The sequence below is a fragment of the Marmota monax genome, unplaced genomic scaffold (genome assembly GCF_021218885.2).
Source record: "Marmota monax isolate L192 unplaced genomic scaffold, Marmota_monax_Labrador192_F-V1.1 WCK01_AAM20220418_F8-fsc00052, whole genome shotgun sequence".
Lineage (NCBI taxonomy): Eukaryota > Metazoa > Chordata > Mammalia > Rodentia > Sciuridae > Marmota > Marmota monax.
This window is the reverse complement of record NW_026693473.1, coordinates 1,455,458-1,480,716: the sequence shown is the minus strand read 5'-3', so window position 1 is coordinate 1,480,716 and position 25,259 is coordinate 1,455,458. Positions and strand designations below refer to the sequence as shown.

The following is a 25,259-nucleotide window of genomic DNA, read 5'->3' as shown; positions in this document are numbered from 1 at the left end:
AGGAAATAATAGTGTGAAGAGACACCCTTCACACTGAGAGAAAATACTTGCAAACTATTCATCTGACAAAAGATTCATGTCCAGACTAGACAAGAAATTCAAAACAATAGCAAAAAAAAAAGGCAGGGGACACGATTAAAAAATAAGCCAATGATCTGAGTAGATCTTTCTCAATGAAGACATACAAGTGCCCAAAAGGTATATTTTAAAATGATTGATATTACTAAGCATCTCACTCCAGTTAGAATGGCTATTACAAAAAGATACACAGACTGTTGAGGATCTGGACATAAGAGAACTCTCATACACTGTTAGTGGGGATAAAATTAGTACAGTCCCTATGGAAACCAATATAGAATTTCCTTGAAAAAGTAAAAATCAATCTACTAAATGACCCAGCTATCCTACAGTTGGATGTACATCCAAAGAAAATGAAATCAACTTATTAACTCATGTTTATTGCAGTGCTATTCACAATAGCTAGTATATGGAATCAACCAAAGTATTCATCAATGGATAAAGAAAATGTGTCATATATGCACAATGTTGTATTTTCAGCCATAAAAAAATGAAGTGATACAATTTTCAGCATCATCAATAGAACTGGAGGACACTATGCTATGTAAAGTGAGTCAGGTACAGAGAGACAAATGTGGCATGTTGTTTGGAAGCTAAGCAAATTGGTTTCACAGGGGAAAAAAGAAGGATAACAATGGTCATAAGAGATTAGGAAGGGATGTGGAAAGGAGGGATAGAGAAAGGTTAAATAAGGTACCAAAGTACTGTTAAATAGGAAGGATTAGTTCTAGTGTTCTATTGCACAATAGGGCAATTACATTCTGCAATAACTTATGATATATTTCAAAGTAACTAGAAGAGTCCAAAGGTTTTCAATGATAAATGTTTGAGGAGATGCAAATGCTAATTACCCTGATTTGATCATTGCACAGTTGATTGAATTATTTTACTGTACTCCATAAATATGTACAACAGTGTTTCAATTAATATATTAAAAGTTTTTTAAAGATAGTAGAAATATCCAATAAGTTGATAGTTAAATGTAAATATATTTAATTTTCTCATTCAAAAACACCAAGAAAAATGGTTTTAGCAGATGACTGGGGCAATCTAAAATTACAGGATTAGTATTTTGGGGCCAACTTTGTATTGGTGAACAACGGCTAGAGCAGATACCAAAATGGTAACTAATGATTATTGAAACTCACAGTGTTCCAGGTCCTTTGAAAAAGGTAACTCATTGTCTTAGTCCATTCAGGCTTCTGTAACAAAATACCATAAACCAAGCAGCTTATAAACAACAGAAATATATTTCTCACAGTTCTGGAGTCTGCAAAGTCCAAGATCTAGGCATCAGCAGATTCAGTGTCTGATGAAGGCCTAGTTCATAGATGGTATCATCTCCCTGTGGCTTCACATAGTAGAAGGACCTAGTTAGCTCTCCAGGATTTTATTAATCTCAATCATGAGAAATCACCTCTCAAAGACTCCACTTCCTAGTGCCATTACCTTGGGGGATGAAGATTTCAGCATATGAGGCACTCAGAGCACAGCACTAACTTACTCCTCTGGATGACTATCAGAACATCTATCTATTTCAAACATGCTGCACATCTACTACACACTGCATACTCTGTTATATGTTTTCCAGGTTCTTCAGAACTTGGAAGTCATTCTTGGGCAAAAATATAAGACCTTTATTCTGAAGCATTCTGGAGTCAAAGAGCCGCATAGCTACAGAAAGTTTTATTAGCAGGGTAGAGTTTCAGAGTGCACGTTGGAGAATACCCTTCCTTAAGTCTTCAGCATTATTCAGGAGCCCCTGGAAAGAGCAGCCTCTGTGGCTACAGGGACAGTCGGCAGAGATTCTGCACGTAAACTGTGAACTTTATACAACTGAAGATAGTGAAATGGAGCTTTCTCAGCAATAAATTCAAAGGCCATTCCCCACAAGGGAAGTGACCATTACAACATGATGATATGAATCACAAGAGAAACTCAGCAAAGGATGTAGATCAAGAAAATAAATGTCACCAAAGGACTGAAGGAAACATATTCACTTAAACTGTGCCTAATTAACACTTTCACCAGTTCCTTAATGAGGAGGTATTAGAATTAGTGCCAGAGCCCCACTCCCTAGGATTCGTAGAACTCGTTTTGTTCATGTTGACTATTAAACAGGCAGACTCCGGGACATTCCATAGTTCGTTAGCTCATATCCTCATGAAGCTGGTTATCGAACCCATGGCAGCTGTTCTCCAAATATGGCTGCTGAGGAGCCACACTTCCCCATAGCCACATCCTTTTGTAGTCCCCTTCCAGAGGAATCTAGGACATTCTGTAACTTGCTTTGACCAGTAGAATGTGGAGAAATGACACTGTGCTAGTCTGGGCCTATCCCATGAGAAACCCAGTAACTTCTGCCTTTGCCTTTTGCAGAGCCCTAAGCCACTGTGTGAGAAAAATGTGATTACCCTGCTGAGTGACCAGCTGAAGAGACTGGTGCAGAAGGGCTGTGTGAGGAGGGAGTGCCTTGAGATCCCTCAGCTGGGTGAGGCCTAGCAGCCCCGCCTCCCAGCCACCTCATCTAACTCTAGGCACAGGAGTGAAACCCACAGGCTTCCTGGTCCAGCCCGGCCTTCATATGACAGTCTCAGCCAAGGTCATGTGAAGCTGTACTCCCCAATTTTCCCCATCAACAGAAAATAAATGGTGGTTGGTTTAATCCAGTAAGCTTACGGGAGATTTGTTACATGGCAAGAGATAATGGGAACAGAACCCCTGGAGTTTTGTTAGAAATAGATCTGATCTGGGGTGGGTGGATTGCCAACTGGCATCAATAGCCCTGCTCCCGCGTCTCTTACATCAGTCTTCTTTACAGAATGGTGCCCTGTGGGAAGGAATATGACAGTAATGAGCCCTCTGGTATGTGCCAACATCTCTCTTTTTCATGTGAATTTCATAAGACCAATTAGATGTGTACTTTTAATCGAATACAGCTGTGTTTGTTTCCGAGCATAGCACCTGCTCCTCATTGTGCTTAGTAATCTGTGAAATCTAGCCAGAAGAGGGTTAAAATGATGGTCTCCTGTATTCATCCACAGTGAAATATTTCAATAGGGCCTTTGCAAAAATAATTGCAAAATCCAGTGTTTATACTGAATACCAAAGAGATGTTTATGCTCTCAGCAAGGAACAGTCATCAATATATGAGTGAATAAACCAGGAAATCAAGTGTTTCTGTACGTCTGGCGCTTGGGCACTGCTGGGCTGCACTAAGTACACACATCGTTGATGATTCGTTGATATTGCTTAGCTAGAAGGAGGTGGAACCAGAATTTGAAAACAGGTCAGTTGGACTCTAAAACCTGTATTCTTAATTCAACGTTACACTGCATCCTTCATAAGATTTGTTTCTGAATAGGCAAACCATTTATTAAACTTCCTTCAGTTCCACAATAGCTTGCAAAGTTTTCCTAGGTGGTTCAGATAGCCCCTCCATGTCATATGATTCTTTGATGTGCTTCTCTGTTCCTGGGCAGCAGGTAATTCCCCAAGGTCTTCAGTTCTTTACTTGCCATCTCAATGACTTACTTGAACCATATCCAGAGGCATGTTGTCTCATGCCTTCTAAAAGTCTGCAGATTTTTTCTTTCACAATGGAATGTTGTTCAAGGTTGTGATGGTCATCCATGGGATTTTGGCCAGTACAGGGAAGCTTCACCTGTGTTCCACATCTTTTGTTTTTTCCTAGTAATGGGAATTAAACCCAGGGGTGCTTTACTACTGAGCTATACCCCCAGTCCTTATTTTTTTATTTCAAGACAAGTTCCTCCTAAATTGCCCAGGCCAGCCTCAAACTTGTGATCCTTCTGCCTCAGCCTCCCATGTAGCACAGATTAAAGACTTGTGCCAACACTCAGGCTGTAGACAGCTTTGATTTTGAAAGCAAGGCTGATGTAAGCAGATGACCATATGTCTAAAAACACCTGCAAGTTCTCTGGGGCTGATGCCCATTGTGTTCTGCTGATTTGGTGCTTCTGGGCCTCTGTACATTGGAGACTTTGCTTTTTGTTCCTCATCAACTGGGCCTTTTACTAAGCCCCTAAAAATACCAGTTCAATCTTGTCACAATTGACCTTTGGAGAGCTTTGGGGTGAGCAATACATTCAGGATGGTCCCTCAGCCTGCTGGCTGAAAACTTGATGATGGAGGCTCAGGGCTGTGTGGGGTCAATAGGGGTTGTATCTGGCTGAGGTGTGTTTCTAAATTCCAAATTTCTTAAACACACTTAAATTATGTCATCAAATATGTTTAGGGTAAATTAAAAGAACGAACATTTGTAATGTAATACAAATCAGAGTTCAGAGAAGATAGACTTGTACCAAGTTTGAAAGGGTATATTGGGAATCATCTCACTGAGAATATCAACTATGCGGCAAGCAGAAAATTCACATTGAGAGGCCTGGAGGGGACTTCAAAGAAAGAGGCAGCTGCCTTTTGCCTGTGTGGAGCAGTATGTGTGTGTGTTTTTTTCTACATGTAAGCAGGATACTGGTAACAATGTGCCACATCTCTCCTGATTAAAAACAAACAACAATAGCAAAACTTTTAAGTCAAGAATGTAATGATTCTTTCTAGTAAATGACAATCTGTCTTACCAATAACCAATAGCATACTTTGTGAAAAAACATTAGATTTATCTTCAGTAAAATCAGGAGTAAAATAAAATGATTGCTGTACTAGTGTTGTTAATAATTAGTTAAGGGGTTGCTTAATGCCATAAAACATGAGACACAAAAAAATAAGGTGTAACTATTACAAAGCAAACAAAATCAGCAGCACTTAGACACCAGCTGTAAACTCTGATGATTGGTTAGCATTTGGTAAAGTGAAAGATGCAAGACAAAGCATACAAATTAGTCCCTTCTATTATGCCATCAAAAATAATCATAATATAACATGTAATCCCAGCAGCTTGGGATGTTGAGGCAGAATGATCACAGGTTCAAAGCCAGCCTCAGCAAAAGCAAGGCACTAAGTAATTCAGTGAGACCCTATGTCTAAACAAAATACAAAATAGGGCTGGGGATGTGGCTAAGTGGTCAAGTGCCCCTGGTACCCACCACCACACACACACACAAAAAATGAATTTAACAGAATCATATGAGATAGGAACAAAAGCAAAAGCAAATGCCTGGAAATATTAACAAGAAATGCCAGAGAGAAGAGTAAAACAAAAACTCTTGACAGGTAGAAATAGAAAGAGACCCTTAAGATGAAGGATCTCAGGGATGTCCAATTTTTTCAAATTAATTTATTAATTTGATGCAATTCTAAAAAATATTTCAATTTAATTTTAGTTATAGTTGGAAAAATCAGGTCTTCATTTGAAGGGAAATTGACATGAACAACTAAAGCAATTTGTTTAAAAGAAATAGTAAAGATGGAAATGGAGGATCTGGGATTGTGGCTCAGCGGTAGAGTGCTCGCCTAACATGGGCAGGACCCGGGTTCGATCCTCAGCACCACATGGAGATAAAGGCATTGTGTTGTGTCCATCTACACACACAAAAAAATAAAATAAATATTAAAAAAAGATGGAAATGGAAAGTAATCATCCTACTAAATTGTAAAATCTTTATTAATCAAAGTAGTCATTTCTCGTAAAAATTGAAATAAAAATTAAAAATTCTCAATAAAAGAGAATGTATGTAAGAATGTAATACAATGAGTTAATCCTCACAAATCAGTGAAAGAAGTATTCAATAATTGATACTGAAACAATTAGTCTTATAGTTGTAGGAGAAAAAAATCCATCTAAATCCTGCTTTCCCACTTTCATCATAGTAAGTCTCAAAAGAACTAAGTGTAAGAGAGAAAAGCAAAACAGAACAATTAAGCACTAAAGAAAATTTCTGTAAATATCTATGTTCTGAATGGAGGTATACATACAGACCCCCCTTTGAAATTAAAAGCAACTTCCCATAATGCTCTTCTGCATTCTATACCTCTTCATGCAGAAGACAGAGGCCAAGGAAATTAAGACTGACATATTCTCTGGCTAAGCACAGCCTAGCAAAATCTACATACGGATGTCATTCCTATGAATTGTAACTGCTTCTATGGGGCCTTCAAAGAAAGGAACTAGATGTGTCTTCCCAGTTTGATCAATCTGTGTAAAATTCATTTTTCTTTTTTTACATAGTTTGCTTATTTCTTATGCAGGCAGGTGGCTGAATCTAGTCCAGGCAGCCTCCCTGGCTGTGCTGTCAGTAAAAAGATATGGTAGAAATCATAACAACAAAGAATAATGATTCTAACTATACAGAAATTCAAAAACTATTTGTCAAAAATGACAAAAAAAAAGGAAATCAAAGACACTTTGAAGGAAAAGTGTGTAACAAATATGACAGTCAAAAGGACAGTGAGACAATTCGTGATAAAATGAAATACTGTTTCACATACAAGCTGTTCAACTTTACTAATAATCAAAGAATATATATAAGTAGTAATAATATAGCACCTTCAGCTATCAAATCAACAAAGATCTAAAGAGACGTGTCCTCTGATGTGTTGCAACTGGAAGAACAAAGTACCACTTATGAATTATTCCTGCCAAGGGATTAAAGCATTTGGGTTTAACTAGCATACTACAGAAAGTACAGAGTTAGAGAAGTAGCAAATGCTTTGGAAATACAATCAATCAAATCCAGAATGTGAACATGTTTACGGAACAAGGAACTAAATCTTCCTGACAAAGAACTCACAAAGGACAAAAAAAAGGGTGTGTGTGTGAGTGTGTTTGTGTGTTGGGGGGGGGCTCTTATAGAGTAAAAAGTCTTCATATTTATATATTTATATTTATATAAATCTATATTTATAGATTTATAATCCAAAGACAATTTGTGGAACTTGTTTGGATTCTGACCCAAGAAAATCAATAAAGGCATTTAAGAGTCAATTAGGTGTCTGGGGGAATAGCTCAGTTGATGGAGTACTTGTCGTGCATGCACAAGGCCCCAAGTTCAAGGGTTCAATCCCCAGCACCAAAAAAAAAAAAAAAAAAGGAGTTAATTAGGGCCAAGCACAGTGGTGTAGGTGGTAGCAGGTCTATAATCCCAGCAGCTCTGGAGGTTGAGGCAGGAGAATCACAAGTTTAAAGCCAGCCTCAACAATTTAGAGAGACCCTAAGCAACTCAGTGAGACCCTGTCTCTAAATAAAATACAAAAAAAGCGCTGGGGACATGACTCAGTGGTTAAGTACCCCTGAGTATCGATCCCCAGTACCAAAAATAAAAAAGAGTCAATTAGGGGGAAAAAAAAGAGTTGATTAGGGAAATTTGTTTACTGATTATATTAAATTATATTAAAAATTACTTAGGGAATCATTCATTAATTTTTAAAAATTGTGGTTATGTTTTTGAAAATAGAACTCCTATCACTCTTTCTTTTCTCTTAGAGAAATAAACAGAAGTAGCTATTGTGAATTGAGCTGCTATAAACATTGATGTGGCTGCATCACTATCATATGCTGATTTTTAAGTCCTTTGGGTATATGCTGGGGAGTGGGATAACTGGATCAAATGTGGTTTTATTCCAAGTTTTCTGAGGAATCTCCATATTGCTTTCTATAATGGTTGTGCCAATTTGCATTCTCACCAGCAATGTATGAGTGTACCTTTTCCCCTACATCCTCACCAAAATTTATTGTTGCCTGTATTCTTGATAATTGCCATTCTGAATGGATTGAGATGAAATCTCAGGATAGTTTTAATTTGCATTTCTCTAACTGCTAGAGATGTTGAACATTTTTTCATATATTTATTGATTGACCATATTTCTTCTTCTGTGAAGTGTGTGTTCAGTTCCTTTGCCCATCTATTGATTTTGGAGGTTATTTGTTTTTTTTGTGTTAAGTTTTTTGAGTTCTTTGTATAACCTGGAGATTAATGTTCTGTCTGAGGTGCAGATGACAAAGATTTTCTCACATTCTGTAGGCTCTCTCTTGATAATCATGTTTCCGTTGCTGTTAAGAAGTTTTTTAGTTTGATTCCATCCCATTTGTTGATTCTTGATTTTATTTCTTGTGCTTTAGGAGTCTTGTTAAGGAAGACAGTTCCTGAGCCAACATGATGTAGATTGGGTCCTACTTTTTCTTCTATTAGGTATGGGGTGTCTGGTCTAATGCCTAGGTCCTTGACGCACTTTGAGTTGAGTTTTGTGCAGGGTGAGAGATAGGGGTTTAATTTCATTTTGCTACATATGAATTTCTATTTTTCCCAGCATCTTTTGAAGATGCTGTCTTTTCTCCAATGTATGTTTTTCACACTTTTGCTTAGTATGAGATAACTATATTTAGATGGATTTCTCCCTGTGTCTTCTATTCCTTTCTTATTTATTGGTGCCAATTAATGTTGAAGATGTTATAGTAGGAACTGGGTATTTACTTTACACTGAATATTGTTTGTTTTTTGTCATGGTTGTTACTATTTTTTATTTCATTTCACTCTGTGATGTGCTGGGAACCTACGGGGACATTAAAAATTCAAAGGTTAGAGACTGATGCTCTAACTTTTGAACTTTCCCTGACATTACTCCAATTCAAAGAAGGGAGGAGACAAAAGCCCCAAACCAATAACAAGTTCCCAAAGAGAAACAATCAGAGAGGGAACTCAGGTCCCATTCCATGGTGTTTACACATACATCAAAAACAGAAAGAAGTCTCAGAACAAATAAGATAACTACACACAAAAGGACATGTGCAAAAAAAATAGGTGGTATGCAATTGATACACAAGTCCAAAACTTCTAAAAACATGAGAAAACAGGCTAACAAATCTCTCCCCCCAAAATACACAACCTCCCAGTAAAGGATCCCAGTGATACTGAAGTAGACAAAAGTCCAGAGAAAGAAAGATTATAAAAAAAATGATTATTAAAATGTTCAATGAAGGCTGGGGATATAGCTCAGTTGGTACAGGGATTACCTAGTATGCACAAGGGCCTGGGTTCAATCCCCGGCACTACCAAAAAAAAAAAAAAAAAAGCCAGCTAAAATGTTCAGTGACGTAAAAGAAGACCCAAGGGAGGAATTAAAAGAGCAATTTCAGGAGATGAAAGACCACTTTAATAAAGAAATAGAAATATTGAAAAAAACAAGCAGAACTCTTAGAAATGAAAGACAATCAAATATCAGTCAAATTAAAAACGCAATTGAAGACATCACTAACAGATTAGATTGAGTTAAAAATAGAACCTCAGCCCTTGAAGGCAGAACTTCAGACCTTGAAGACAGGCTATACGATCTTGAGTACATGGAGGACAATAAAGGGAAAAAATTATAGAACGTAAACAGAATATACAAAAACTCTGAGACAACTTTAAAAAACCACACCTGAAAATCACTGGGATAGAAGAGAACATGGATGTGGGAAGCCATTCTCCAACGTGATTGGGCACCTCCCTGATTGGGTGTGAGGCATTCTGGCCAAACTGTGTCGGAGCTAATCCCCGCCCTCTCCAGGTACCAGAGCCTGTCCGTGCGGGGGTGTGACTGACCACTGACCCTGAGACCAATCACTGACCCTGACCTTGGAATGCTAAAGGCATAAATAATGTTTTCAATGAGATAGTTACAGAAAACTTTTCCCATATCAGAAATGAGATAGTCATCAACATATGGGAGGCTTACAGGACCCCAAATATAACTAATCAAATAAAAAATTTACCAAGTCATATCACAATCAAAATGTCTAACAGCAAATAAGGAAATCATATTAAAAGCTACGAGAGAAAAACATCAGGTCACATTTAGAGGCAAACAAATAAGTCTCACTGATTTCTGAGTTCAGACCTTAAAATCAAGGAGGGGCTAGAATGAGATATTCCAAGCCCTAAAAGAAAACAACTTCCAGCCAAGATTACACAGCAAAACTTAGTTTAAAATTTGAGAAGATAAAAATATAAAAATATAGTGGAAATACTGTAAGAATACACTAAAATAATTCACAAGCACAAGGTCAATATTTGACAGTGGTGCCAAAAATACATCTTGGAGAAAAGATAGCCTTTTAAACAAATGGTCCTGGGAAAACTGGATAGCTATATATAGAAAAATAAAATTTGACCCTTCTCTCTCACCCTGCTCCAAACTCAAATTGACATGAATCAAAGACTTAGGAATTAGATCAGAAACTTTACAACTGCTAGAAGAAAACATAGGGTCTACACTCCATCATATAGGTGCCGGCACTGATTTCCTTAACAAGACCCCCAAAACACAAGAAGTAAAACAATAAATCAATATGTAGGATGTCATCAAACCAAGAAGCTTCTGCATGGTAAAAGAAATGATTTAGAAAGTGAAGAGAGAGTCTTACAGAATGGGAGATAATGTTGGCCAGCTACTCCTCCAATCAGGTATTGTTTTAGTCAGCATTTTTACTGCTGTGGCTGAAAGACCCAACCAGCTCAATTGAAGAGGAGGAAAAGTTTATTTGAGGGCTCATGGTTTCAGAAGTCTTAGTCCATAAAAGGTGGGCTCCATTTCTCAGGGCTCTAGAGGAGGCTGAACATCATGGTGGAATGTGTGGCAGAGGAAAGCAGCTCACATCATGGTGATCAAAAAGCAGAGAGAGAGACTCCATTGGCCAGATACAAAATATATATGCTAAACGCATGCCCCAATTCCCACCTCCTCCAGCCAAAGTCTTTCACTTCAGTTAATCCCATCAAGGATTAACTCACTGATTTGGCTTATTCTATAACCCAATCATTTCTTCTCTGAACCTTCTTGTGTTGTCTTATACATGAGCTTTCAGGGGACACCACATCTAAACCGTAACAGGTATTAATGTCTATAACCCACAAAGAACTCAAAAAAACTTAACACTAAAAAAACAGATAACCCAATCAATTAATGAGCAAAAGAACAAAACAGAAACTCTTCAAAGAAGAAACATAAATAGCCCACAAATAAGTGAAAAAATGTTTCACATTTCTAACAATCAGGGAAATGCTGATCAAAACTACACTAACATTTTATCTCACTCTAATCAAAAGGACAGTTATCAAGAAAATGAACAATAATAAGTGCTGGCAAGGTTATGGGGAGAAAGGTACACTTGTACATTGTTGGTGGGGCTGTAAACTGGTACAACCACTCTGGAAAGCAGTATGGAGATTCCTCAAAAAAACTAGGGAAGGAACCACTATAAGACTCAACTATCCTACTCCTTGGTATTTTTCCAAAAGGTCTAAAATAGGCATACTACAGTGATACAGTCACATCAATGTTTATGGCAGCACAATTCATAATAGCTAATTATCAAATCAACCCAGATGCCCATCAATAGATGAAGAGATTAAGAAATTGTGGTGTATGTATATATGCAATGGAGTTTTACCCAGCCATAAAAAAGGAATGTAATTATGGCATTTGGTGGTAAATGGATGAAAATGGAGAATATCATTCTAAGTAAAATAAGCCAAACTTAGAAATTCAAAGATTGAATGTTTTCTTTCATATGCAGAAGCTAGAGTAAAATAAAGGAAAGGGGAGGGAAAGATAGGAAAACATAAAGAACCAATCAAATATAAATTAATAGATGAGTGAAAGGAAGTCTAGTAGAGTAGAGGAAGGAGAATAGGAGAGGGTAGGGAGGACAGGAGGGAAAAGGGGGGAGATCATGATCTGAAATTGATGTCCATGTGTGTATGAGTTTGTCAGGATGAACCCAACTACTTTGTATAACTATAAAGCTCTAATTAAAAGAAGGAGGGGAAAAAAGAAACTATAAAGATGAATAAACACATGAAAATATGCTCAAAAACATTAATTATTAAAGATATATAGAAAGCAACAAAGAAAAACAAACAATAATAAAAAAAACAGATAACCAGTATTGGTGATAATTTGGGAACAATGAACTCTCATTCGCTGCTGGTAGGAATGTCAAATAGCTATACCATTTTACAATTTTCAGTTACCTTAAATCCAAACATAAATTTGAACATATTTTGAGTTACTTACAATGTTAAGTGTAAATTTGCCTTAGGACCCAGCAACTCTTCTGGAAGTCAGAGGACTTTGTTTTTTGGTACCTGGAGCTGGAGATGAAGTGAGCATCATCTTGTTCTCATTGTCACTGTTAGGTCCCTAAACATTAGTGACTCCATTTTAATTCTGGGACTGCATCTTAACCCGGAACCAAAACTTAGAAACTGCCAAGAAAATAGAAACTTAAGATACCTTGTTCCCATAACCCACCCACTTCAAGGCCCCTAAATGCAAAAATCTGTTGTTACCCAACCACCTGCACCCAAGGTCATGTCTCCCTTGCTCTTGTTTGTTGTTAAAAGATACATAAACCTCTATTCAAGTGACTCTGGCTGCTGTACCTTGCAGAAGGGCAGCCTGGCAGATATTCTCTGTCAATAAACCTTTGCTTGAACTCAGGGACCTGACTCTCATAGATATTTGCACCAGCTACCCTAACAGTCATGAGGCAGGTTCTGGACCCACCACTGGTGTTAGACTAACTCGCTCTGTTCCCTAATCTATCCAATGCCCAGTGTCCATTCAACAAAATGGAAACTGCTAGAAGATTGGTTTTTGCATGGAGAAGAAGAGGAAATGTTGTCATACAGAGACCTGACAGGGCAAGAAATGAAGGAAGAGGAGGCTGTAAGGCATCCTGCAGGCACACACCATTCTGAAGCTGGCCAGAAGGTGACTCCATGGAGGGGGACTGTGAAGACAATTAAGTTTCTGCTATGGAAGGAGTAAAGAATCCCCAGGAGTAAGTCAGAAGGAAAGGAACGGTGCTCAAAGGGTGAGGAAAGAAGGAAGTGTAGTACAAGACTTGAGAGAACTCAAAGCTGATATATGGAACAAGGAAACGATGCAGAGACAGGCTTAAAGGGTTAGAATTCAATGGCGTCCCCGTGTGGGCCATGACCAACAGAGGGGCAAAGGTTGCACAGAAGCTCAACCCAGAGTTACTTTCAGGGCCCCTACCTTGGTGCTGGAGTCAGCCAGCAATTTCAGGCTCCGTTATGAGACTAAATGAAACCTGTTTCAGTTCCAGGGACCCAGGGTTTCCTGATCAACAGAGGAGTTAGCCAGGGGACATAGCACACTCAGTGTGAATGTTTAAATAATCTCAGATGATTCAATGGGATAGATCATGACTTCAAACTAGAATTTAAAAAAAATCATGGAACACAAAGAGGGGAAGGAATCAAGGTAAGGTGCTGGGAAGAGACTTTGTACCCTGAGGAAAAGTGAGAAAGTGGAAGTGAGTGAAGTAAACTTTGGAGTTTTGAGTGAGAGAGTGGAAGAGAGTGGAAGTAAACTTTGGAGTCAAATATTTAGATATTGTATGAGAACAAAGGTGAGTGGTGCTGCAGATACATCTGGGCCAATGGGCAGGGAATCTAGTATAGATAGGGGAAATCCTTAGTGCAAGACAATATAAAATGTTCGGTAGAAGATGCAAGATGCCTTTTAGGTTGGGAAGTTCAGCAGAGATGCATGGGGAAGGGAAAATTCCCACTAGAACAAGAAGAGTGAGCACTGGAACAGAAATGCTCAATGGGAGGGCAGCCCTGGTCAGGGAGTGGTCATTTGAGAAGAAGGAAGAGAGAAAACTAAGAGAGTGAGGATGGAGTTGTAGATTAGAGTCAAAGGACAGAATGTAAGGCCAAGGAAGAGATTAGCCTTGACCCTCTGGAAGACCCCCTCCCCAGTGGGAGTGGGGAGACAGTGTTAACAGATAAGAGGGCAGCCAGAGGGGTCCAAGAGAAATCAAAGTGATGGGCTTAATCCTTAGGGTGGCATGAGAAAAGAAGAGTGGCAGCTGATGGACAGGGAAGAAGCACAAAGACAGGCCAATAAGGGCAGTACTGTCCTCATAAACAGCTGACTGGGGGAACCAGAGATTCGTGGTCCGCGCCAAAGCAGGAGGTTAAGGAAGTCGACAGCATAATGGCTCAGGGACTTTCATTACCCTCTTCTGCCTGCTCTCCTGTTCTCCCTGGCTCACATAGCTTTTCTGTTACTCAGGTTGCCCCTTATAGCCTACTGCATTGCACTTTGCCCAGGTAAGGGACTCTTCAGGATCACAGAGAGAAGGCTGGTCACTGAGACCAAGGTAATCTCCACTTCTGCCCTTCCCTGGCTCACTTGCTGGCCTGTGTGCTGACTCAACCCCAGTCGGAAGCCAACTCCCTCGCCAGTGGTGTTTGCAAGAGAAATTTCACTGGGTGCTCCGTTTAGTCAATAAGCCAGAAGAGGTCCCCTGCTGATGTAGGGTATAAAGCTTACCAATCTGAGGAGTTCTCCTGGAGACACAGAATTCACAATTGCAAATGCAAAATGAGGGGTCGAAGAGAATATGTATTTGTGAGAACGAATGAGAAAATAAATCATTATAAGTCATAAATATTTAAAAGGACCAGTAACAAACAAAATCCTGAAAAATAGCGTAATATTATAGTTAGTTATTTGCATGGCATGGCTCTATACTGTTCCTTGTGGTGTCCTTGTGGTCGGCAGAATAATGATCCCCCAAGATCATAAATCCTCCTAACCCTCCCATCATGTGAATGTGTTTCCTTGTATAGGAAAAGGGTCTTTGCAGATGTGATGAGGGTACAAACCTGGAGATGGGAGAGTACCCTGAAGTGCCCAGGGAAACTCAAACTACTCCTGTCAATCTTAAAATCAGAGAAACTTTTCTGGGTTTGTTCAGAAAAAGAGACGTGACATGAAAAGGGGGTCATATGATAAGCTGTTGGCTCTGAAAATATAAAAAAGGGCCATGAACCATGGAAGCCAAGGACATCTAAAGGCTGGAAAAGGCAAGGAAGCTGATTCTCGCCTGGAGCCCTCCAGAGAAAGCCTCCATTGACAGGGATAGTGGGACGGCATGGCCTGCAGGGGACCCTGCCCTCCTCCCTGCTACACATACTCTGCTTTTTTTTTGAATACCAGGGATTGGACTCAAGTTTGCTTAACCACTGAGCTATATCTCCAGCTGCTTTTATTTTGAGACATATTCTTGCTAAGATGCTAGGGCCTTGCTAAGTTGATGAGGCTGGTCTCAAACTTGGGATCCTCTGCCTCAGCCTCCCTAGTCACCAGGCAACTCTGAAGGGGGAAGAGTGGACAATGACAAGAAGAGAAGGGTGGGCCACAGGATGGGAGTAAAAGTGAGACCTGCGATTTGGGTAAGAGGTCAATCGAAAAGCTCTTTCTAGGACAGGGATCAGGAAAACTTGTATAGACTAGGGTGGGGCTTCCTCTCCTCGGCCAGCAGAAGAGGGGTGTGTCAGATTAGCTGTCAAAGTTTGTGAGGCAATTGCCTGAGGGCACATATGGTGTTACCTCTGAGTGTCCCCAGCCTTCTGTCTCTGTCCCTGTCCAGGAGACTCAGAAACATGCTCAGCCTGAACTTGACAGAGGACACTGCTTTATAGTTGACCTGCCCCCAACTTTCTCAGAGGGGCTCCTGATAGAATCAGGTGCCTGAAGAAAGGATCCACAGGCATCCCAGGGCCCAAGAGGGATGGCACATTGATCTCTCCCAAGGACCAGTGATCCAGTAACCCATTCAGATCATCTCCCAGGGAGTCTCAATGTCAGATGCATATAGAGAGAGCCAAACTAAAGTGCTGGCTGGCTGGACTGCTGCCTAGCCACTGCCATATTCAAAGACACTAAAACATTGTTGGAACAAATCAGAAATGAGAACCACAAATTGTTTGTTTTCTTATTAAGGCAGCCATCACTGTAAGGTAGAGATATTCCTCGACAGTGCAGACTAGACTCCAGAGTGTTCAGGGCACTTCTCTGTCACACAGGGCCACTCCTGCCAATCACCAACCCTGAAGACAACTCGCTAAAATCAGAAGACAGACCCAGGGACAGAGCAGTGTGTGTAGGGCTGTTTGCAGAGAATGAGTGGACTATTTTATTATCTAAACACTTGATCATATCTTCTAAGAAGTTGCTGGATTTGGAAAATTACACAAAATAAATCACGTATTTTGATCATAAAAAACATGGTACATATTTTTTATTAAAAAGACATCATTTGCCAAACAGCACCTGAAAAGTTGTTCAATGTCACTAATCATCAAGGAAACACAAAGCAAAACCACTGTGAAGTATCACTTTACATTCATTAGAATGGCTCTGTCACAAAAACAGAAGATAAAAGGTGTTGGCAATGATATGGAGAAATTGGAACGTTTGTGCTCTGTTCATGGGAATGTAAAATGGTGTGACCACTATTAAAATGGCATAACGGTTCCTAAAAGAATTAAAAATAGAATTACCATATGATCCAGCAATCACTCTGGGTATGCATATTTTAAAAATTAGAAATCAGGGTCTTAAAGAGATATTAGTACACAGGCGCATCATTTACAATAGCCAAAAGATGAGAGCGACCCAAATATCCACCAACAGATGAATGAATAAACAAAATGTAGTACATAATACAATGGAATATTATTTAGTTTTGGAAAGGAAGTAAATTCTGTAATAGGCTATAGCAGATGAACCTTGAGGACCTAATACTAAATGAAACAAGCCAACCACAAAAAGACAAAGTATTATTTTACTTATATGAGGGGTCAACTCACAGACACAGAAAGTAGAATGGTCAATGGCAAAGGGAAGGAAAATGACGAGTTGTTTAATGAGTATAGAGTTTCAATCTTATCAAATGGAAAAGGTCTGGAGATTTGTTGCATAGCCATGTAAATATTCTTAACATTACAGCACCCAGTACATTTAAAAATGGTTAAGGTGGTAAGATTTTATATGTAATTTACCACCATTTTAATTTTTTTAAAAAAAATCTCTAAATAGGAGCTGGGGCTATAGCTCAGTGGCAAAATGTTTGCCTAGCATATGTGAGGCACTGATTCGATCCTTAGTATCATATAAAAAATATAAATAAATAAACAAAGATATTGTGTGTCCCTCTACAACTAAAAAATAGTATTTTTTTTAAATCCTCAAGTAAATGTTGATCAAATACTTAAAGAAAGGAAACCAAAAAATAAGCCTGGTTTGAGTATCTACAATCTCAGTCTTGCCTTGAACATGGCGGCCAGAATACACTTAGAGAGAAGGTAGGACAGGAAAGCCATGAGGCTGGGACAGCTGCATGGAAGCCGAAGCTATGAGGAAGAGATGCAGCAGAAAGGAAATGGACAGCAGCAAGAGGAGTTAAAAGCACCACATAAAAGAATACAAAGAGAGCCATGTTGATGAAGCCACATTTGATCCTGAACAATCTAAGCTTTGAATGATGTTTGAACCCTGTGCGGCTAGGGACTGCACAGTTGAGATTTTTACTTTTCCTCTTTCCCATGTCTGCTTTGCAATTCCCACCGTTCAAGGTAACCTAGAGCCTGGGCTTATATTACAAGAGAGTGATTCTCCAGCTTTACTATGCATGCACATCCCCTGGGGAATTTCTTCAAATGCACATTGCCATCTGGCAGGTCTGGAAGTCCTAGGCTCTGAATTTCTGACAAGCTCCCAGTCATGCTGATGGTGCCAAGTCTTCAGTCCACACTTGGAGTACCAAGTACCTAAGAAATCCAACTAACCAGACAGAAAACAAGCTACCCAAAAAGGAGGAGAGGAGAATACTGAAAAGAAACAATAAAAAATAAAATTAAAAATTTTTTTAAAAAAGAACATTTTCCCGATTCTAGAAGATAGAGGAAATAATCGAGCAGACATGTGAGATGACTCACATCATAAACTGTTGTTTCTAAAGTCAATATACATTTGGTGGTGAGACAATCCCTTCCCAAGAAAAGGTGTGGGGAGGACATGCAGGTATATTTATTCTTCAAATGAGTCACCTCTCAAAGCTTTGAAGCCAGCTCACCGAGATAATGGGAAAGGAAAAGTAGGCAACTTGGGGTTGAAGCAACAGAGTCTAGAGAAAGGAGGAAATGGCAAGAAACAAGATTGTAGGGACAGAAACTATTGGAAGCAATTATATGTGTTGGAGGGTGCAGATATATAGATACCGCATGCACATATATATGTAGACATAAATTGCAGAACTGGCCAGAATGTAAAAAGGGAGAAAGGGGAAAAAAGCAAGTAGAGGGAAAACAATGTAAGAACACTGAATATCTAGGAAGTTGACAAGTGCAGCGTATGAAACTGTTGGCTTTGTCCAATGAAAGGAGGTTGGTAAATTCATTACCTCACATTGACATAGGTTTTGTTGTTTACAAAGTGATTTCAAAATCATGACTTTACATAGAGATGCCTTTGAGGCAGACAGAGCAGAATTTATTCCCGGTTGGACAGGGCAGGGCAGGACTTTTTATCTCTTTTACAAATGAGGAAATTAGGGCTCTGAGACAAGTCCAAGTTTAAGAAGGCAGGGATGGAAACTTTTTTTCTTTTTTCCTTTATTCTGATTATTATCATCATCATGAAATTCATCCACATATTTAAAATTCTTTTGAAACCGTTCAAGTATTGTGAACAAAACTCTCCTCCTCCTTGCCCTGGCATGGGGCAAGCCTCCAGAGAAAACATAGAGAGCAAAAATCACAGTTTATGAAATCAAATAGGAGAGGTCAGCTGCTGTGATCAGGTGGCTCTAAGTGAAAGTTGACCTTCCTGGGACTCGGGCATCAGATCTCAGAGGTCAGAAGGCTTGTTATTCCATCTAGATCAGAAATGAGAACTGGCATCCGTTCAAAAGTACACCCTGTACCCCTTCCCAATATTTAACAGGACACAGTGGCTTCTGATTTAACTGCCAATCTCTTACCAGTGCATGTGGACTACTATTAATGACTATAGTTTGGCTTCTTGTTTGGAATTCATAATGACCTGGAAGAATTATTTTATGTATTACATAAGAGATCTGGATATGTCTCTTTCTCCAATTTTTATTTGGAGACTCAGTGTTATTCCAATGTTCAGCAGATGTTCAGAAGGAGTGGTGGTGGATGAGCAGGCACTGGGTAGCAATGAGCTCTTCCCAATCTCCTTCAATCACACCTAAAAGGGCCCAATATGCCCTAATGTGTATAATGAAGACAAAAAAAGCAAATCAGACCAAATCATGTAAGAACATTGAATTTCTAAGAGGTTAGCAAGTGAAGCTTTGAAAACTGTTAGTTTTGTCCAATAAAGGGAGAAGATTGGTAAATTCATTAACTCACATTTACACAAGCTTTGTTGTTTACAGAATGATTTTGAAGTCATGATTTTGTGTGGAGGTGCTTGTGAGGCAGAGCAAGGCTTATTCCCAATTGAGCAGGGTGTGGCAAGACTTCCAGATGAGGAATTTGAGGCTGCACATGCATTCACAGCATGGCAACCATATTAAGGATTTGAATTCATGTTGTTTCCATTCTCTGAATCATTGCTCTTTTTAATGGGAAAATCATGTGTGCTGCCTTCCAAGAGTCCTAATGGCTACTGGGTTATCCCTGATTCCATAACACCTGGATCAGCTATCTAAGAGTCCATTCACAATGAAAATTAAAGAAACCAAAACATGTCTCCCCAAAATGTTGAAGATTGTTGGGCTGAAGACAATTAAAACTAAGGGAGATGTTCTGCTTCGCTCAGTTAGCCTAAAAACAGGACAATTACTAAGACAAAAGGTCTTTCTCCCTTCCTTCCCCATTTTCCATCCTACAGATAGAATTTAAATCCTCCTTTACTGGAGAACACTTCTTAGCACTTCTGACACACAAACAGGGCAAAAGGAATATGGGAACAGACTTCACTCCTTCCCACAGTTTTCCCATCATTGGAAGCCTGAAACTGCTTGCCCCTTTGCCTTGTTGTTAGAAGATGTCACTGTTCTTTGCTGAAATATTAGGGCAGAGTTCCTAGCTACTGCTTTGAGCATCACTTTCCAGAGAGAGTTGCTTTCTTCCTGGGTCATAGACACTACATGTTTATAAACTTGCTTGTTTTTCTCTTGTTAATCTGTCGTCTTATTGGATTCTCCCAGCACAACCTCAAGAGGGTTGAAGGGAAAAAACGATTCTTTTTCTCCCATTCAAAAATAAGATGAGGAAATTAATAGATGCTGAAAATTACTTAATAAAACTCAATACCTATTCATGATTTGAAAACTCTTGGTTAGTAAGAAGGAATAGAAGAGAATTTCATTAACTTGACACAGAATAGTTAACAAAAAGTTTTACTATACATCTTATTATAAAAACATTAGAATAAACTTCATTAGAGTTAAAAATAGAGATTTTATTCCTGGGACTAAGATGGAGAAAGTGTTTAGAGATACAGCACTGATACAGCACTCCTAAAAATACCAGAGAGTTGTTTTAAATATTGTTTTTACTTCATGACTGAGCTGATAGGAAAGTAAAGGAGGTCTAGAAAGGCCAAAATGTATAAGATATGCTAAGCCAGGGAAGTTAGAAGGGGAGCCAGGGATCCTCCTGGGCTATCTAGACTCCTAGAGGCCTGCAGCCTGGGTGTTAACGGGAGAACAGAAGACACAGCCTGGGGCCTAATGTTGCAGAGGAGGAGGTCAGATCAAGAGCTCAGCATAAGATCAGGTCACCCTATAGGCTGTATCCTCAATAGGACTCTCACAGAAAGAGACACAGCAATCCATGTGCTTCTCAGACTTGGTTCTGGATAAAATAGGGGTGAGGGGAATTTCTAACAACAAGCCTATTATTAGGTAGGTTTCAGTTAGAGTTTATACTACTTGTGTGGTCAGTAAACCCAAAGTTATGATCGTTGCAGTTGGTAATGTCCCCAGGCTCCTAGCAAAAGCAAATATAAATCTTCTGGAGGGAAGCAGTTTCAACTCCAACATTAAAGAACCGCACAAAGTTTCCAGGAAACATGGGTTCACAGTATGAGATAAAAATGGATTAAAATTGGGTCCATGACAATAATGCCCAACATCTAAGTTTTATGAACCATACTCTCTAGAGTCATACACTGTACAACCCGCAAACTTATGCATCAGCCCTAAGATGATCCTCGGGAGTTAATGCTCAACATTGTACTCAAGGGACAAAAAAGTCAATAAGGAAAAAAAAAAGAATTTAAGCTAAGAAAGGAAGGAACAAAACTCTCACTGTGCATAGATAATACAGTTGTCTATCCAGAAATTCCAAAGGGATCCCTTCTTCTGCGGGTGGGAGTATGATCTGGGATAAGCACCAACTATTAAAGTCAATTCAGAAAGATAACCAGATAAAATATCAAAAACCCAAAGAGATTTCCTACATATTAGGAAAAAATGTCAATTAGAAAAGATAGAAGCTATAGTGGAAACTGGTTCAGGATGAGGCAATTAATATAAGAGTATGGAGTATCCAGAAATAAATGTGTGAGAATTTACTACATGAGACAGGTGACATTTCAAGTAAATGTGGAAAAGATGAACTTTTCAATAACTGCTATTGGAATAATTTATTGAAATAAGTTCTAGGTGGGTCAAAAAACAATTTTTTTAAATGATTAAATTGTTTTAAAAAATAATTTAAAAAGTAATTTTAAAAAAGCATGCCAAAATACCTTCATAATCTTGGAAGCTGAGAAAGCTTTCTTAAATGAGACTCAGAAATAAAATACAAAAGGAGAAAACTGATAGATTCAACAACATCAAAATAACAACAACTACAACAATGGTAGAAACTTCTGCAAAAATATGACACAAACAAAAGTTTAAAAACAAGTAACAATGTTAAATGTGTATTTATGTTTCAGAGGATTAGCATCAAGAATAAATATCAACTGGATGCAGTGGCGCATGCAGGTAATCCCAGCGGCTCAGAAGGCTGAGGCAGGAGAATCACAAATTCAAAACCATCCTCAGCAAAAGTGGGCGCTAAGCAACTAAGTGAGACCCTGTCTCTAAATAAAATACAAAATAGAGCTGGGAGTGTGGCTCAGTGGTTGAGTGCCCCTGAGTTCAGTCCCTGGTACCCTGCCCCTGCCAAAAAAAAAATAATAATAAATATTAAAACTCCTACAAATGTGTGGAAAAACCCAACATAAGAATGGCTAAGGATATGAACAGACAATTCAAGAAAAGAAAATACAAAGGTTAAGAGTTAAATGAAAAGAATGCCCAACCTCCATAATAATCAGGGAAATTAAAATATTAAAATAATGGGTTGTCATTCTCACTCATCCAAATGGAAAATAATAATGAACTGTTGAATAATCAGCAAGCATTGTTTAGGGTGTAGAGGAGCAGAAACCACCTTCCTCTGCCAGTGGAGTACGATCTGGGATAAGCACTGCGGAGAGATGCTTGACAGAATCAAAAACTGAACCACACATGCGGTAGTGCAGCGGTTCAACTTCTCAGTACCTTCTAGAGAAACGCTTTCATAGTTGAACAAGCAGACATAAACTGAGATTCATTGGTAAATCTGGAAAATTGGAAAAAGCCTAACCATCTATCAAAAAAAGGAAATGGTTATATAAACAGACATAAAATGAGGAAGAGTTCTGCATGGATATGTAAGTCTCCAAGTCATGTTGAGAGGAAATGCGGAATGACAATGATGTGATGCCAAATATATTTATTAGTGGATACAAATGCAAAGAAAAGGTCTTGCATTAAACACATCACACTTGCTGTTTTGTCGGGGGCAGGGACTTAGGAGTGGCAGGATGGCCAAAGGAGAATTTTTAGTTTTATACTGCATTTTCATTTTACAAATAGCATGTAATCATGTATTGTGTTATAATTTAAAAAGTGATTATTGGGTCTGGGGTTGTGGCTCAGGGGTACAGCGCTTGCCTAGCATGCATGAGGCACCAGGTTTGGTCACTGGCACCACATTAAAAAAAAAAAAGAAGAAGAAGAACAAATAAAATAAAGGTATTGTGTCCATCTATAACTAAAAAGAAAAAAGTGATTATCTACAAAAAATAGTTTAGTCATTTTTGTAGTTGTCTATTATGAATATTCCATAATAACCTAGGATCAAGTCGATTGCATTTAGAGTAGGAGTTGGCGTTTTCTGTGATGAGTTAGGCAGTATATTGCACTTAAGGAGCCATAGAGTTTCCTTTGCTATTATTCATTTCCGCTGTTGTAGGGCAAAAGCAGCCACACACAGTGCATAAAGAATAAACCTGGCTGTGTTCCAATAAAAGTTTGGTTTTGTTTGTTTGTTTGTTTGTTTGTTTTCATACCCAGGATTGAACCCAGGTGCACTTTACCACTGGGCTACATCACCAGCCCTTTTTATTTTTTTTTTTTAATTTGAGTCTCACTCCATCAGCCTATTTGGAGATGGTTTCACTAAGGCTGGCTTCAAACTAGCGGATCCTGTTGCCTCAGCCTTCCAAGTCGCTGGGGTTACAGGCATAACCTGCACCACCAGGCCCAGCCAATAAAAGTTTATTTATAAAAAAGTTGGGGAGGGTCAGATTTGGCCTGTGAGCCATAGTTTGCCCACTCCTGGCTTAGACTAAGTGTATTATATAACTAAAACATTTCGAAGTATCTTCTTGTACAGAAAAATCGCCTTCCCTATTAACCAATTGATTAAATAAGCCATAGCCTCTAAGGCCTTGCTTAGAATACTTTAGACTCTGGTCATATTGTGGGAGAGCAAACACTCCTCTCTGTGGAGATAATCTAGTCACATTTTCATCTCAGTGGTGAACACTGACCTTCCCAGCAACAGTCACACAGCCATCCATGGAGAAGGGAGGTGTCACAGCTGACTCATCAAATTAGGTTCAGTGGCCTCCTGACTAGTCCCAGATGCAGAATGACTTTAATGCAATGCCCCTGGGTATGGCTGTACTGTGCTGTGGGGAAGGAGGAGGGCCTGGTGGCACTGAACACCTGAATTAAAGAGTGGGTCCTCTGGGAAAAGGTCCTCCTATATAAGCTCAGGTAGAAACTCAGTGGTCCAAAGTCGACTCAGCCACAGGGCTGTGCATGGCTCTGAGGGACCCCTGAATGAGGTGAGGTCTTGTGACTGTCATGTTACTGGGCTTGGCCCTGGGGGTGCTGCCGACACTAACTCAGCAAGGCAAGAGGAACTAGGGCAAAGTTGTTCCTGGCCCCCTACATTTTGGAACTAGTGTTTTCTGGATCAGAGGACTCCAGCCCTGTCAAAAAGAGGGGGTTTGCTGTTTATTTGCCTCATGATAATTCAAGCAAAGTTGAGGTTTCCACTGTGATTATTTCTTTAGAAGGTAAGCATGTGCCCAGGGGACAGGGGCAACAGGGTTCAACATTGAGTGATTTTCTTTTCTTTTTTTTTTTTTAAAGAGAGAGTGTGTGAGAGAGAGAGAGAGAGATAATTTTTCAATATTTATTTTCTAGTTTTCGACGGACACAACATCTTTGTTTGTATGTGGTGCTGAGGATCGAACCTGGGTCGCACGCATGCCAGGCGAGCGCGCTACCGCTTGAGCCACATCCCCAGCCCCATTGAGTGATTTTCTACATGTATTTTTTTTTCCAACCTGGAAATAATGAGATCAGCAAGACCAACATGATTCACAGCTACAATGTTGACCTCAAATGCAAGATCCATTTGTGTTCCCACACACCTTTGGCATGGAGCAGTTGGTCCCCTGTAAAAGAGAAAGAAAAGAAAAAACATACCTGCTAGGCTGCAACCTGTTTGCTCTGACTTCTCCCTTGGGGTCCACTTTGAACAGTCAGGAGAGCGAAGGATCTAGCAAAAGCTCAACACACCTGAAGCAGCTGCCTTGTTACAGACAGGAGGATTGCATTCCTCTCTTGCATTTCGCAGGAGGGAATGCTGGGCTCTGGGCTCACAGGGAGAGGTTGAGGCTCCTGCTAAAAAAAGGGCAGTGCTTCTCCTTCCCGTGCTGATCTTAGGCTAAAAGGTTCCCGGAAATGAGCTAAACTGTCTCTCGCCTGCCTTTCAGCCCAGGTCCAATGTAGGTTCCAAGTGGCCCCCATTTGGCACTCCTAAGTCCCAAGTCCAGCACTTGAACTAGCAAACCAAGAGATTACCGTATTTACTGTCATTATGTCCCCCTCCTTTTTCTTCTCCTGTGTCTTCACTGAAAAACACAGAAGGGAGGAACATTGCAAGTGTCTGCCTTGTCTATTTGTGAGTACATTTGATGTGTCTGAGGGTCTCTGTACTGTAACCACTGGAGGAAAGTTCATTTGAATCTAGATCTCTTAACGCTTCTTCTTTTGTCTGAGCCACTTTCCTGAACAGTGTGATTTTGTG

At 39.5% G+C, this 25,259-nt stretch overlaps 1 protein-coding gene across 4 annotated transcripts in view; it reads right to left on the bottom strand.

Moving 5' to 3' along the window:
- Window positions 1-24,961, bottom strand: part of Nr1i2 (nuclear receptor subfamily 1 group I member 2) — a 37,697-nt gene extending 12,736 nt beyond the window's left edge. For 2 of the 4 annotated variants that reach the window (XM_046458005.2, XM_046458007.2), the window contains exon 1: window positions 24,656-24,961. The gene's annotated coding sequence lies outside the window, so the exon portion shown is untranslated. The remainder of the gene's footprint in view (window positions 1-24,655) is intronic. The other 2 variants (XM_046458006.2, XM_046458004.2) reach the window with 2 other exon arrangements.
- Between the last annotated feature and the right edge of the window lie 298 nt (window positions 24,962-25,259).